The following is a 17,227-nucleotide window of genomic DNA, read 5'->3' on the forward strand; positions in this document are numbered from 1 at the left end:
TGTGAACACTCAAGATGCCATGTAAAAATGCAGTGTCTCTGAACATTTGTGCTCTCCCACTCTTGGTTTGGTTTACAAAGATCAGGGTTTTTTTTTTTTTTTTTTTTTTTTCTTTTTAAGGAATGGCAACAATTCAGTCCATTCTAAATATTTTAATATTAACTTGAATTTTGTTAAAGTGAAGTACAGTTGTAGAATAAATAGGAAGCTAGTTCAACTGCCAGAAACAACCTTTGTAATTTTACAAATATCTTATTCAAGAAAAAGTGTTATTATCCACTAGAGCAAGCCTTTCCCTTCCGTCTTACCAGTTGATGCAAGAAATGTAAGAATCTTTGAAAAATCTTGGTGGCTGGTGTTTCTGCATTTCTTCAGAACCACACACTCATAGTTTTCATGGAATTGTTTTCTTCCTTCACAATGTCTTCCTAGCAGACAATCCTGTCCACACTAGGAATATTTTAAGAATTGATTGCTTGAATCGGTTTGAGTACTACAGCCTGATGTCATTTGATGTAAATTCAACCAAGGAAACATAGAGTTTTCTTAAAATAATCTGTCTTCTAGTAACTGCTGCATAGTATTCATAACACAGCAGAGCTATTCCATGACAAATTCACTATGAAATATGCTTTTTTTGATCATTTATTCAAACTCCCTGGTTCTGGGTGAGCATCCTTGTTCTCTTAGAACTGCTCAGAAAGTCTAGTAATTGGAAGTTAAAGTGCCCTTTCAGAGCTGATGGCTTTTCCCTTAATATACTTTCTGCTGCCCACTTAATCGGGTTGCACATTAATAAAAATCCAGATTAAAACTATGGAGTTGTTTTTCTAATAAAAAAGGCTCCATAAATATCTGGCATTTTACATCAAATTTTAATGTTTCCAATTTTGAAATTTCAGCAAAAAACTGTTGATGTGGGTCCTTTTTGATAAATTATAAAGGTAAACTTTAATGACCATTGAATAGAATCACCTTTGCTACTTGGGGTAATAGAATAAAATAAAACAAGCAAACACATTTTTCTTACTGCCACATGCCTTTCCTTAATAATAACTTTTGTCTCTTCTGCAGAAATAGATGCTGTGTAAGTCTCATTAAATTACCTGACTGATGGAATAAATACACCGCCCATAGCTCGGCAGTCCATAGTAAACTGAGCAAGGGTCTTGATATCTCAGAGTTCTGCTTATTTACACATGCCTTGGACTCTTCTCACAGATATGTAAATTACTCCAGTTAAAACTGAATGCTAAAGTCTACACCATTAGTCCTCCACTTCATGATCTCCACATGGGGCTGTTAGAGGGATAATGTACCATACAATACACGGTTTACTTTTAATTAATAGAAAAAATGTGAAATGAATATTAAATGTAGCTTAATGTGAAAGAAAGCACAAAGCAATTTGGGTGTTATTTATTTATTTATTTTAAAAATATTCAGTCCCGCTTCATGATTAAAAAATAAGCAATACATTACTGGACTAGAATTCTTACAGAAACCTTTGGAAGGAAAAAAGGAGTCTGGAAAGGCCTTTGCAAACCAGACAGAAGTCCTGGGATGGACACAAAGGCCTTGCTTAGTGAGGCCAGAGCTTGGATTGGATTGCATTCTAACAGAGCTTGTCCCTCTGAGCCTCTACATTCCCTGCTGAGATTGTCCTCTGCTCCATACCATACAAATTCTAGATCTGGTATTAAATCTTAAAGCAAAAAGCTCATCAAATAGAGCATTTAATTAAAACCCAAGATCTGTTTGTCTGCATTATAATTCAATGTGTCAAAATTAATGCCTCTGTTTTTAATAAATAGAATTACCAGTTCACAAACAGTTTATCACACAGTTCACAACCACAGAATGGAATTTTAATTATATAGCATTATTTATAGCAATGAAATGATTGTGTTTCATAATATTTGCCAACAGCACAAGTTAGGGTTTTAAAAAAGCAAAGCTTTATTGAATAACCCTTCCTTGGTGGATTCCCCTTTGTCTTATTTGGCTCACCTAGGATAAGGTGAGGACCTTGGATACAGAAAAGATCAGGAGCAATTCTACCATGGCTTTGGGATATAAGAAAGTCCTCAGCCAAGGCACTTATTTGCAAGAATAAAGGGTTTGAAGTAAAGCCTGAAATTAGTAACTTTTCATCTCCTTTTACCCAGACAGCCAGTGTTTTGTAATAAAATAAAGACCTTGCACTCTCCAACCTTCATGCTAGACAGACTGTGAAACCTAATGCTACTCAATTTTAAATTGTTCATACATTCTTAATTGTGATGTTATCCTTATAAGTGATAGTAATGGTACCGTTACAATCCTAAAACCAGCAGGCACCTACCAGTGAAACGGGTTCATTTAAAGTACATCCATGGACTCTTTAATATGGGAGGCTATTCAAAAACGTTAGGCTGGGAGAGAGCCAGGAAGATGCTTGATTTTACAGTTAAGAATTAGGTAGCTTGCTCTGATTAGCAGAGGAAAAGTGAAATGCCAGTGCTTATTCTAAGGAGTATTTAAAGAAAATTTGAGGGGGGGAAAAAGGACCCCAGGCTTATGGAACACTTGGAACATTCTTCTTACTCTCCTTAAAAGAACCCCAGCTCCAAACAATTGTTTTCAAATTATTTAGCAGTGATCCAATCACATTTGGAGGCAAAAGAGATACATAAGACCATGAATAAATGAGTTGTTCACATTAAGAAATGGGCAAATTTCTTACATACAAGCTGTGCTTGTGTATGAAGGTGAGTTTCAAAATGGGTTTTTGAGGAGGATACGCCGAAGCCCAAGGAGTTCTTGATTGTTAAGAACCAAGTTAGATCATGTGCAACCTAAAATCTTTACATCACATACTACACTAGTCTTTTTATTTTCTCCAACGTTTAAAAAAAATAATGTTGCTTGCTTGAATTCATTTTCAGACTCGTTTTAGTGATACCAACACTTGTCATGGTGTTGGGAGAAGAAATGTCTCTCTGAAACGTGGCCATATTCTTTTGAAATATACTTGTTAAAAAAACTCAGCAACTTTTTGAGGTTGTGTCGTTTTTAGATGGACATTTTTATATACATCAATTTCTGTAACCTTTTGAGTATTTTTTTTTCAGTTTGCAATTTCACATTAAAAGTTCCTAATGAAAAAATATATTTAGCTGCTAAATATTTTATTCAACTATCAGTTTCTACAAGATGGATGTTAATAACAGATGCCTGTGTATCTAACTATTGGTCTGAAAACAAAGCTCTTCCAGGATTCTCAGAACAGTGTTTCAGCATTGTCTCTTAGTTCAAGACTGCATACCATGCTGTCTTGGGAGAGCAGATGTGAGTGAGCTGTGTTTCAAAGTACCTTGTTTGTTTCTTCATTCTTTCTTCTATTCATCAAATATCATACTTGAATGACTATTAAGTATAAAGCAGGTTAGTATGGCATCTTCCCTCTACTTCCCATAAGAACTCATTCAAAATAGTGACCATTGTTGCTGGATTGTTTATATAATTGCATATGTTAACATTATGGATTCACTGAAACACACACTTTGTCTTTTCAACATGCATGCTGCTATAAAAAATATTTATTTTCCTTTAGGGTAATAAATACAATGGCCAAAGAAAGAGTTATAACACTGAAAAGTGTCTCAGCCCTTAGACATGTGGTAGATATTCATTTCTGTGACAAAAAAACATCTGAGAAGGGAAAACTAACAGGAGGAAACTTTTATTTGGCTCATGGTTTCCATGGTCCCAGTCCACTGTAATGTGGCCCCATCACTTAAAATTTTCTGGGAGGTAAATCATAATGGCAGGAAGAATGTAACAATGTAACAGAGCAAGTTCTCAGACTTTAATGGTGACAAGGAAGAAGCAAAGGAGTAGAAGGAGGTTGGATGGGTAGAGGTAGAGGGAGAAAACCAGATGTAGTTGCCTTATCTTCTGAAGGGAATCTTCCAAAGGAGCTCTTCCTCTTCCCTAGACAAAACTTTTGAAGGTTCAGTCTACTTCTAATAGCCAGGTTAGTTAGCTGAAACCAAAGGCTTTAATACATTGTTGCCAATGATAATATTTGAATTACAGCAAAATAAATCTTTTACTTCATGTTTGTGATTTTGATCCACAGAATGCCAATTGAATCCAGAATTTAAGCATCTGACTGTCTTAGGATAATAAGGATAGAGAAAACGATACAACCAATTGATACAGATGACCAACATTTATGGATTGTTTTTGATGTGCAAGGAGGAGCTGTTGTGTATATTGTAATATATAACAAATGACTAGGTCATTAATGTATTGATTGAGTGGACATGCTATGATGAGAGAAAAATCTAAAAATTAACTTTATTTAATTCCCTTACTACTTCATTAACTTCTCTGAATGGACTTTCATTTTAAAATTTTTAATTTAGACTTACTTTATATTCATTTTGTTTTATTTTATTATGTGTATGTTTGTTTTGTTTGATTATGTGTATGAATAACACATGTATGCCTGGTGCCTGAGAAGGTCAGAGGTTACCATGGCATCCTTTGGAGCTGGAAAAGGATGGTTGTAAGCCACCATGTGGATATTGGGAATTGAACCAAGGTCCACTGAGCGGCTCTCTAGCATGTAGGATTTACTTTGCTTCTTGATCAAAGTTCCAGTAGGACCAGTGACATCCTGCTAATATTAATTATCCAAAATAACATCAAAAATAAGAGCAATGAAATTTATGACTACATTAAATGTCATCCTAGAGCCTTCATCCAGTAGATGATGAAGCAGAGAGTCACAGCTAAGCACTGAACAGAACTCCTGAAATCCAGTAGTAGAGATGGTGGTGTGATAAGCAAAGGGGTCAAGACCATGCTTGGCAGACCCACAGAAACAGCTGACTTAAGCAAGTGGGAGCTCAAGGACCCCAGCCAGACAGCTGCAGAACCTGCTGAACATGGGTGACAGTAGGCCTGGGTAGTCTGTGGGGCTTCTGGCGGTGAAACCAGTGTTTATCCTTAGTGCATGAATGGACTTTAGGAGCCCATTCCCCATGGAGAGATTCTCTCTCAGCCTAGATACAGTGGGGAGGTCATAGGCCCTCTTCCAAATGATGTGACAGACTTTGATGATTCTCCCATGGAAGGCCTTACCCTCTCTGAGGAGTGGATAGGGTGGTGGGACAGGAGGGTGGGGAGGTATGGGAGGCTAGGAGGGAGAGGAAACTGGGATTGATATGTAAAATAAGATGGTTTCTAATTTTAATAAAAATATTAAATAAATAAAAAGAAAAGTTGTTAAAAAAAATAGCAACAGAAACCAACTGTTTCAGGTTCAATACTATTTCTACTCACTAACTGAAAATCATTAACTCTTTCAATTTAATTTAACTTAAAGTATTTTTCTGGCTCATGTTCATTGTATATTTGTAGGAGGGACCAACTTACAAACATAGACAAAACATTCTGTTCTCTATCAACTGAGCTATGGCTGTCACTTAAAGTCACTGATCTGGTTAGGGTACTGACAGAGTCCAAACCAACTGTCTATGTAGAAGAGTGGAGCCCTAAGGCAACTCTCTACATGTTGCCTTCTTCCATACTTTGTCTCCCTTCAAAATATCCCCTTCTGAATTTGAAGAACTTAACTTCATTTTTAAAACACAAAGCATATGTTGTCACCTGTGGCATGTTTAGGTGCAATGAACCTCTGAAGTGCAGTTATCTCTTGTGTTCCTATAACTTTTGCCTGCTTCTCTATTAGCTCTGAATCAAGGGCTATCTCTTCACTGCACCACAACTTTTAGATGAAAAAAAGCAATCACAAATTTGAGGTTTTTTTTTTTAATATCATGAATACAGACTGGATTTATACTTATGTTTGGCAAACAAATAAGCAAATAAACCCAACATCTATAAATTTCCATGTAGAATTTCCTTTCTACATAGGAAAGCAAGGGAAAGAATGTGGCAGAGATACCTGAATTTTTAAGTTTACCACTCTTCATTCACTTGCATGGACCACCTTGTGTCCATCAGTAAATGAACAGGTCTATATACATTGTAGAATTCTGTTCAGCCACAGAGAACTCAACAATACTGTCATTTGAGACATCATGGATTAATTCACAGAACAGTATGACAAATGAAATAAATCTGCCGTAGAACAACTAGTACATGTAGCTTCATCTCATTTAGATTCATAATTTTTAAAAAATGTTGAATTCACGGAGCAGAGAGTGTTATGGTGGTTGTTAACAGCTGGAAGAAAATGTGTCCTAGGAAGACATTAGTTAGAGGATAAAGGTATCAGGGAAGGATGAGTAAGTATGTGGATATTGCAATGTGGAGAATATAGTTAATATTTCATTGTATACTAAAATTTTTCTAAGATAGTAGAACTTTACTACTAAAATGAAATGAGTTCCCAAAACTATGAATATGCTATTTTGTGTGACATCATCATTCCATAATATATATATATATATATATTATGGAAAATTTAAACTTATTGCTTTAATTTTGACAATAGAAATTTGAAAGCATTTACCTTGTTAAGTTCTGATACTGACATAAAAATTTAAACTATTGAATATGCCATTTACAATAGTTTAAAAACAAGAACAAGAGAACATTTTATAATTAAATAATCCATAATCCAATTTCTCACAAAGGAGTCAAACACATTTCATTAATATGCCTTATGTTGTTCAACACACTCTAACTTCTCAATTTCTATACTGTTTCCATTATAAGCATATTTTATCAATGAAATCATGTAGTATACAACCTTTCGGGATTTATATTTTTTCACTCAGCATGGTCCCCAGATTCATACAAGTTGCATGTAATGAATTTGTTTCTAAGTAGCATTCTATCATATGGATGCACTATGATTTCTTTAACCATTTGCTCTCCAAAATTATCTAGATTTAATTTTTTGCTGTTATAAGTAAATTGCTGTAGATACCTGTATACAGATTCTCTCATAAATTTAAGTACTGAATAAAAGCTATCAATTGGGCCTATATGTCTAGCATATTGGCTTTTCCCATTTATTTGTTCTTGTTCAAGCTTGTTTTAGTTAATTAGGCACTTTAGCTTATCCATATCTACACAAAACCTTGCTGGGACCTTGGTGGGATGCTAAAACTATAAGCTGGTGAGGTGTAGTCAGAGCTCAAGCAGACCCCATATGGTTACTTTGTTTCACATTACAAATATATGGGAATTCCCTGTCTCTTTTGCCTTTGATTGGTGTTACATAATTTACAGCACACAAATTTGTGGTATACACTTTTTGTTTTTACTTTTATTCTTTGGTGTTTTTAAATGTCATTGTAAATGGTACTATGTTTTTAATTTTGACCAATAGTCCCTAAAATTCCAAAACTCAACAAATAGTTGCTTTTAAAAATGACTATGTGATCACTAGCATTTAAGCAATACTAAGAATTGCTTTAACCTAAATAATAACTTAAATATATATCTCAAAATATAGCATAAATATAATTCAAAATGGAGAGAAGTACCAAGAATTATTATCACTAATGTACTGACTCCATTAGTATATGGAGTTGCCTGTAACCATTAGAACAATTTTTCAGAGATCCGGGCCCAAGCAAGTACAGTGATATAGACTTACAGGAAGGCAGAAATTTTAAAGGACTGTTCAAGTTGAGCAGCAGCTGGGCTGTTTTATTTAACAGTAAGTGTTACTGTTAAATCACTCTTATGACACACATTTGTACATGTACATGGTCTACAAATTATGATGAATCTTCAATTTGAAGATGGTTTGAGAATATACCCGAACAATTCTGATATTCACTTTTAGCTGCATATTCCATAAGCTGCATGAGACATCCAACATTCTATTATGAAATGTGCTTTGGTTGAGACATTTTTGTCTAGCTGTTGGGGAATTTAGATCTGTTTAGCAAAAGACTTTTGGGGCTGCAAACCCTAGGGTGTAATCTTGTCTGTTACTGAAAAGTGATAAATTGATAGGAAGAGTCTCTCTCTCTCTCTCTCTCTCTCTCTCTCTCTCTCTCTCTCTCTCTCTCTCTCTCTCTCTTTCTCTCTCGGTTGGTCAGAGAGAAGCAGGCAGCTTTCTCTTCACTCCTGGACAGAATGATTTGACTAAGGCAGCTGGAAAAGCGGTGGTGTCTAACCTGTTCTGTTTCTGTGAGGGTGTACCCCTACTTTAAAACTAAGTAAATTCTTGAGAACCTTTACCAGACTCTTGTGGATTCACAAGACAAATAGTAGCACATCGAACATATCTAAGGTAGGTAAGGTTTATCATCCTTTCACAGGAAGTTGTCTCAAATTCATTGTTAATTCATGAAGTTTTCACTTTGGTGAGTCTGTCATGACAAACCCATTGATACTGAGGAACACCTCTATAATATATACAATGGCACTGCTGTAGCCTGTACACTATGAAACAGGCAGAAAACAGCCTCCCAATGTTCATGTAACAGATGAACTTACAGAATCCTATTTTCATCACAGGTTAACTTTTCTACTCAAGCTATATATGCATTATGCTTTTGAATACTCTGATTTCACAATCATATTCAAAGGGTGGTAACAACTAAGAGCAGGTCTCAAAGCTGTGGTTTAAGCTCAATTCTGCTCAATATTTGTATCAGTCACTTCTCACTTCTTCTGTCAACTGTTCATCTATAATGCATGAATGAAATGAAGTGATTTACATGACATTTAAACTGTATCATTATCATGACTTAACATTATCTTCCTAAAATGCATTGAGCATAGACAAAATGCCCACAGCCTTTATGGCAGCATACGCAATCACACCAGCAACACTCTCCAAACTCATTTCTTGCTAATGTCACCCAGATCACTCTCACAGTTCAATGCTGATCTTTAGTCTTCTCAAATACATTGAACTCTGTTTTCTTGGATTGACTGTGATTTTCTTGTGTATTCTTCTGGTTTTTCTCTTGTAACTTATCTCAAGATATCCGCTTAATTGTAAATTCCTTAGTATGGTCCAACCTAAACTTAGGTTTGTCTGCTCCTCTCTTTCTTAACACCTGCTGTTTGCTAACCCAACAAAATATTTCCTTTTGAATATAACCAATACTAGTAATTTTGCTTCTTCTCTTGTTTTTATAATTGTTTCTGCAGAATAATTGTGGGACACAAAGGGAAAGGTTGTCTGCCTGTAGGCAGAAATACAAACTCAGTAAAATTTTGTTGGGTGAATGAAACACATGAAAATAAATACAAATTAAAAAGGATAAAGTCTATGATATATGTTCATACCATATATATGACTTAAAATCTATTGTGCATACTATGTCACAAACAAAAGAAGAAACTTACAGTATTTCCCAATTGTATATTTGAGTATTATGATATGATTAGAGAAGTGTCTGATATGCTGTGATATAACTGCATATCTTAACTTCGGTTCTATCAGTGTCTCACTGTGGAATCACATAGTCCATACATTCTAGCCATTTAAAGAATAGCTTGATGTTTTGTTTTGATAATTATAAAGTAAACCATGTAAACACTACAGCCAAAAAGATTGACAATTATTATCACTTGTGGTATTTTAAAAAGTAACATGAGTTGGCTGAAGTATACATAAGTGGAGATCAAAATTAAAGAAAAATACTACTTATATGCAATGGAGATGAAACGAAAGCATGATGTATTTTGACTTTGGTAAAAGAAGGACTGAAACATGACATTTTTCCTTAAATACCTGAAAAAAATAATTGAGTTAGTATGCTCTCAAGAAGCAAAACAGGCTGGTAAGCAAGATCATATAGTCAGTTAGAGATTAGCTTAACTATCAGGAACATGTTCCTGCCCCACCAAGTAATGAGCTTCTCATAAAATGCAATAAAATAATCAATACTTGAACATATCAGGCTTCTTTATTCTGTAACATGTTTTCCTAATGTGGAAGGAGAGTAGAGATTTTGAACTTCTAGTTGGTGGTCCAAAAATATTCGTTATACTAGTGAGGTAACCATGTTAGGAGCACTATTGGGGAAACATTTACAGGAGAAGTGAGATTTGAGTCAAAAGCAGAACTGTATGGATGTTTCAGTCAGGGAATATTCAGGAGAAAAAGTGTCTAATAGAAGTGAAAGTGTGTATCAACATATATCCATTCATGTTGCACCATTTTATGCAGACATATTTTATGGATCACAGACCACTGAAATAGGAATGAAAAGGAGCTTGGTCACATTTATCTTTAAATTCTTTACTTTAGTCATAAAGTGGATTTAAAGGGAAGGGAAGTGTTTTTTTATTTATCCACACAAACTCCTTCAATAAAGCAAGACTAATGACCATAAGTTTACAAATAGCAAACAACTATAAACAAATACTTATAAATATATTTCATTTTAAACATTATGTAGATTTGCTTTTTTTCCAGGAAGATAAGAGGCCTTTTCCTTCCTTGTGCATCTGACAAAGAGCTGGTGGCTTTTCTCTATAATTTGCTATTATCCTAAAACTCAAAAGCAAACCCAAATGCCATCAGTGGTTATAAGCTGTGATATGTTTGAAAATGGAAATTTGACCACTTCAAATAGCAAAATCTTCATTTCCATTATAGTTTTATGAGCTGATTGTAGAGCAGGATAAAACGTACACTATTCTGTAGCCTGCTATGATGCACCTGGCAAAATGATGAAAATAAAGACAATTATTTGTACTAGAAATAGCATATTTCATTAAGCATATCATGCATGAGTATAGCTATACCAGCACACAATCCTTTTGTTGGATTTATAACCTACAAGCTTTAGAAAGGTATTCTATTTTAGTTAAGGAAATTTGCTACTAGACAGCACTGTAGTATGACTATTTCTTTAATTATGGATTTAAAATATACTATTTTACAAACCAACAGCACTCAATAAACTAAGTAGTCAATTAAATTGGTATTCATCTTCTGAGCGAAAGCACAAAGAGATTACTTATTTAAAAGAGACAAGTGTTTCCATTACTTTAGCACCAGAAAGTCAGGCTAAAGCTTAAATAAGTTACTTCTCTAGGACTGAATATAGTCAAAAGGCAAACTTTCAAAGGTCTTTTATGGTTCATGTGAATAATAAAATCTTTTGCCAGAAATAAAATAAACTAAGTATAGTCTCAGCAAAAGTAAGAAGACCTTACCAACAACCTTGCTTTTTAAACTGCTAATCAGTAAGTTGCCAAGTGAAGACTCAGAAACTTCAACTTAAGAAATGCTTTAGACAAAATTTAGGCTATTTTATCCTTTGTATTGGGATAAAAACAGTATGAACTATTATTTAGGGAAATAACAATAAGTATTATTGACCAGAACTGATTGTTTAGCATGAATGAAGATTCCTGAGTTTTCTAAAATAATACTTTTGTCTGTATGTCAGGCATATAGATGTGAAAGAAGAGTCTCTCTCTGTGTTCGAGGTCTTTAAACTCTTGTACCATGGTTGAAGAGGCATCCTTGTGATGATTTGTGCTGTTTAGGATTATCTGGCTGTCAATCATTTAGATTTTCTAATGGAGTTTGTTATCATTATTGTAGACATGCCTTTCTAATCTTTGGTGTATTTCTAATGCAGAAAAGCTATGTCTATTTGGGTTATACTCTGAGGTTTCTATTGCTGTTTTTAGTTGTCTGACATAGGATAGGGTGCTTGGTATTTTGAGATTCAGTTTTTCTTCTGTTTTCATATCTTGAAATGAGAGCTGTACAATATATAGACAAAACATGGAACATATGAAGGTTATGTCAGCTCTGATGAAATAAAATAAGTATACTCTATTATATTCATTATTAGATGTTGCATAAATATAAGGTCATCATTCTGCTTAGAAGAAAGCAAAGTGAGTCATTTACTGATTATTTGGGTAAATATTATGGGTGCCAGAGTGGTTCTTATTGGTTACTTCTAGACTCTTGGTTCCGAATATTATCATCTGGTTTTAGTCATTCATTCAACAACATCTATTTAGTGCCTCCAGACTTCTGTCCCTCTCCTAAGCCCTCAGTAAATAACGATGAATAGCATAGAGCTTTTGCAACTCTCACTGTGCTCTCATGTCAGTAGGAGAGACTGAGTCTTAAACAAACAAAAATACATTAAGTGCTATGGAATAACAGACAAGAGACTTTAAGAGCTCAGGGAACAAGTGCTAAAATCCTCTTATAAGAGGAAGAGAAATACTTAAGGGTGATACTCAGGTGGGATTTTGAAAGACAAGTGGTGTTTTTCCAGGATGTTAATGTTAGGTATAGGAGGGCACTTACCAGAAAATACTCCAGCATATATGAGAGCAGGAAGTTGAGGACACAGTGAAGGAGAGTGGATATATGCAATTGAGTTTATATATATATATATATAGAGAGAGAGAGAGAGAGAGTAAAAGAAAACACAGCTTAAGAAATTGATAAAGGTTCTGATATCATGCCATGATATCATGGAAGTGGTAGTCAAATATCATATTTCATTCTATAAATGTTCACTGGCATCAGTGTTGAGAATCTTTCCAATCCACAGTGAGTAAGCATGAAGAGACTGAAAATTTACTTGTAGAATCTAACTAGTAAGGTCACACTGCTATGATGTTAATTCTATCCAGTTTATCACCTTGCTACTCTTTATAGCTGTCTGTCAATAAGAATGGTCAACATTACTTCAGAATGCTTTTGAAAAATTGTGAATTGCCCCTTAGTGTCTTTTGTAATATAATGAAAGGGAAAAATATGATTATTGAAGGAGTCAAAATTTGACATTCTATTTTTCTCCCCAATGAATTGAATTCTTCTGGTTTTAAAGTACACAAGCAAACACATGTACTATGAATATACCCTAAAGGGCTAAAAAAAAAAAACACTCATGTACTCCAAACCCTCATTATCAGGTAAATTTATCAGTACTTTTGAAAATCACTTGTGCATCTTAATGCCATTTTCCCTGTTTTCACTGTCCAGAGTTTGAATGCATCTTCCTTTATGTTCCACAAAAGTGTGGATAGTCATGTGATTTCTTTGTTTAAGTCCTTTCTGTCACCCACATGCCAAAAAATAGGATTAAGATTTCTAGAACTACTCTATGTCTGATTGACAAACATGAGAATATTTCCCAGTTGGCATCATAGCACAAAGTTGGTGAGGTGAAAGCACATTTTATGTTAGCACAGACTCAAAAATCCTTGGAGCACTGAAATGCACATATGTTATCTTTGAACTGCTGCCAAATCATAAGGGAATCTAAAGAAATATGAAAACGTACATATAGAATGCGATGTTATCATTAAATTTGTACGCTGCTAGGTGTCAGTCATTCTTGTTCTTTGAGCCCATTTTGATTGTATTAATTAATATTCAAAGATTCCAAATGCATTTTCCTAGGTCAACAACAACAATTTGCTAGATTTTTTTTTTTTTTTTTTTTGTATGAGACATCTTACACAGCAGTTCCTTAAACCACTTCACTATTTAGTACAAAACAAGTCTCGATGAATATTCTCTGTAGCATTGCTATGTTTTCTGTTACCATTGTTGTTGACGCTTATCTTCTGAGGATGATCAATTGTTTTAGTGAAAGAAATATGTCAGTACTGGGGATTTTGTAATTTGAAGGCACTGTATTACACTTTTTTTCATATTTTAACAATTCAGGTTTCTTATAATTCTTGTGAAACATTCACCTCTTATGTTTCAATTGATGTGCCCATCTTTTGTTAATCCATCCTTTTCTTGTTATTTACAACATGTAGAGGATACATTACAGATGTCCCTCTTACTCCTCCAGATGTCTTTTCTTTTGGAGAACTTTCCTATGGGAACATGTGACTAGTTGGCTAGTTTATGTGTCATTTCCAAGAGGAGACAACGAAAAGCCAGGTAGGAATGGACTTTAGTCTCTGCCTATTTAAGAAATCATGGAGATGGGGGCAGAAATGGTGACACAGCTACCTGGGAAAGTGATCTGTTCCACATTTTGCAAGAAGTAGAATTAAATTATGAGTTCTAATCCAGTATGGGTTGAGGTTATGTTTTACCAAGTCTGTCATGATTGATATGATACCTTTTTTTTTTCATGAAGATTAACACTGTAATTCTTTCCTGAACAGAAATTCCACATTATTACTCATTTTCATGAACTATCATTGTACTAATACTAGAAAGATGACAGTTTGGGAGATAGTATTTTTGCTGTTAGAATTAAATTGTTTTTATTCAGTATTCTTGTGGCTGTTTTCTAATGTTTAAGAAATAAGATAAGCCAGCCTCAATATTTCATAAATTTAATATATAGCATGAATCATTATATTACAGTTTCATGTAGAGATTAGTGTCAGCTATGAACATAGACAAACATATTAATCTGAAATCATTCAGACAGCACCAATGAAGATATTAAAATTTAGGATGATTGTGTTGTTTTTCATGATAATGGAGTACATGTTACATGTAAACTTCATCAGGCTAATTTGTGGATGGTGGATTTCCTAGGCAGGAAATTCTTCTGTCTTGGACTGACATAAGTGTAACAAATATTGATTGGAGCAAGTGTGTATTGAGTAGTTAAGGCTAGGTTAAGGTCAATATTAAACCACTTCAAAAAAGAGACTTAGAAATATTTGTGCTCACCTATTTTGGGTGTTACTCTGTGCCAGTCATGTTTAAGGAGGGAATCCATGATAAAGTTAGCACCTCGTGGCAGGGGTAAAGAGACTACTACAGCCAGGTAATAACTGCTCCGAGTGTCACTCATACCCTTCTTTACATTCCATTGGATAGAGCAATGTATGTGATCAAATGGTATGACAGAGGGGCAGAATAGGTCATTCTCTCACATGAAAGGGCAACAAACATTTTGAATCATGATACAATCTTACTGAAGGTTAAGCAGGAGCTTGTGAGGCAAGGGGCAGGATCAGAAAGTTAAGCCCTTTGACATTTCCAAGAAGATATACTCATTGTCAGCAATGTTTGTAGCAAACTGAGCAGAGGGGGAACAGTGATGAATATAAATAACCAGAGAGTCTGAGAACCCAATCTTTATTCGAAATTGAAGATGCTCAAGAGAAGACTAAGAAAAATAAGGCACCAAGTAAATGTCGGTAGGATTTAGACCTGAAAATTTCAGGGAGATTTCCAATTAAAAAGCAGGAGTGAAAGAAGGGTAAAAACCCAGCAAACTTTTTTTTTTTGTTTTGGTGTGTGTGTGTGCATGCGCGTGTGTGTGTGCTGTTGTGAGATGAGGTTTTTGTTTGTTTTATACAAGGTCTCCTATAGCCCTGGCTTTTTTAAACTCAGTATATAGCTAAAATTAACTTTGACCTCTTGATTCCTCTGGCTTCACTTTCAGAGTGTTACACACACACACACATATATATTTATGTATGTATGTATATATATCACAGCACCATGCTCCACAGCTAGTGTTTATCATGCAATATATTAAAAATTGGAAAAAGTTAAATCCTTCTGTGCCTATCATACATAAATAAGTATGAAGACAGACTGATTTTCTCTTATCCATAGCCTATTTCATCAATTGCTTTATTTCTAAAACATCCACATATTGTACAATTCAAATATTATCTACCTCAAAAAGCTAGAGCCACATACTATAAAAATACCAATGTAATTTATAAAAATAAAAAACATGTTTTACATTGTCCAACATTGAAACACAGGAGCACAGGTGTATTAGTTCAGTTTCAGGACTCCAGGGAACCTTAAATTTATTTCTAATGCTAACTTGCCACTCTTGAGAGCATGACTCTGAAACTCTGTATTGGAGCACTCTAGAGACATACAAATGATAGACTATGTAGTTGTGAGTGTGTAGAGATTGACAAGTTGGTGTATCTGAGAGATGGTTGATAGGACATTTGATCTGTGCATGTTTGTAAACTAATAGGACATATGTAAGTCCTACGTTATGGATTGCTGGAGACTTGATAAGACCATGTCTGAAGAACTCAAAACCTAAGGGAGGCATGGATGTAAGTCCTATAGTCCAAAGATAAGACAATTTGTGTTCTTAAACCCTATATCTGAAGAGAAAAATTCTATCATGTTTCCATTTTGAGATTCAGACTAGACTTCACTAGTTTTCTTTTATTCAACCAGTGGGACAGTCCATGTGTATGTTGAACATAAATCTTCTCCATTCAAGCTAGTCATATTTCCAAGAAAGTATTCACTGGAAAAAAATCCTTCAAATTATTGTGTTATTAACTGTCTAGGTATGGTATCCCTCATATCTGCCAAGTAATAGTCAAAATTAGCAATATCAGACTTTGCACATCAAAACCTGTCCAAAGCAAAACTTTCATTCCTATTCACCCAAAACAAGAACCCTTTTCCACTCATTGCTTTCACACAAATAGATCCACAACTATGCTTTGCCCTCCAAACCCTTGGGTTCTCATTTATGACTTTCTATTAGCAATTTTGCTATATCTTCCTTAAATTCTGTTAATTTTACTTCCTTAATATATTACAGATCCATTCTGTTACCTATGGTTCAGGTCAATATCCTTCCGTCCTTGGATTACTGTAGCCATTAATTAACAATTCTATTGTTTACACCACATTCTTCAGGTCTCTCTGCTGCAACCTGAGAGATATTTTTTAAGTTGTGCATAATATACATATTTCTTAGGAACTTCCAAAAGAACTAAACTTATTTCTGCCTTTTGACCTTTTCAGTAACTATTCTTTTGCTTGAAATGTTCTTACCTTAGATTTTATCATGGCTGGTTCCTTTGTGCCATTTAGATCTTTGCATGAATATCATATCTTCAGAGATATCTCCTTAAATTCTTTGTCTAAATTTGCATTCACTATCACATTGCTCTCTTAATTTTCTACCAAATACTTAATAATTACCTGAGACTCTGTCTATATATCTCTTTGCTGTTTTTCTTTCTTTTACATGTGTCTAACAATATTATTTTTTGTTCCTCTCCCATATGTCTGAATGTACATACCTACATATTTTATATGTATATATATGTATATATATATGTGTGTGTGTGTGTGTATGTGTGTTTGAAATTACATATATAAATATATAAACACACATATAGAAACATATATGTTCTAGTTATATAGTTGGCACTTATAAGCACACACATAAATACCTACACACACACACACACACACACACACACACACACACACACGAAAAACATCAAGCCTTGGAATAAACATATACCTATTAAAAACTAGAAATCA

Source organism: Phodopus roborovskii, unplaced genomic scaffold, assembly GCF_943737965.1.
Source record: "Phodopus roborovskii unplaced genomic scaffold, PHOROB, whole genome shotgun sequence".
NCBI lineage: Eukaryota > Metazoa > Chordata > Mammalia > Rodentia > Cricetidae > Phodopus > Phodopus roborovskii.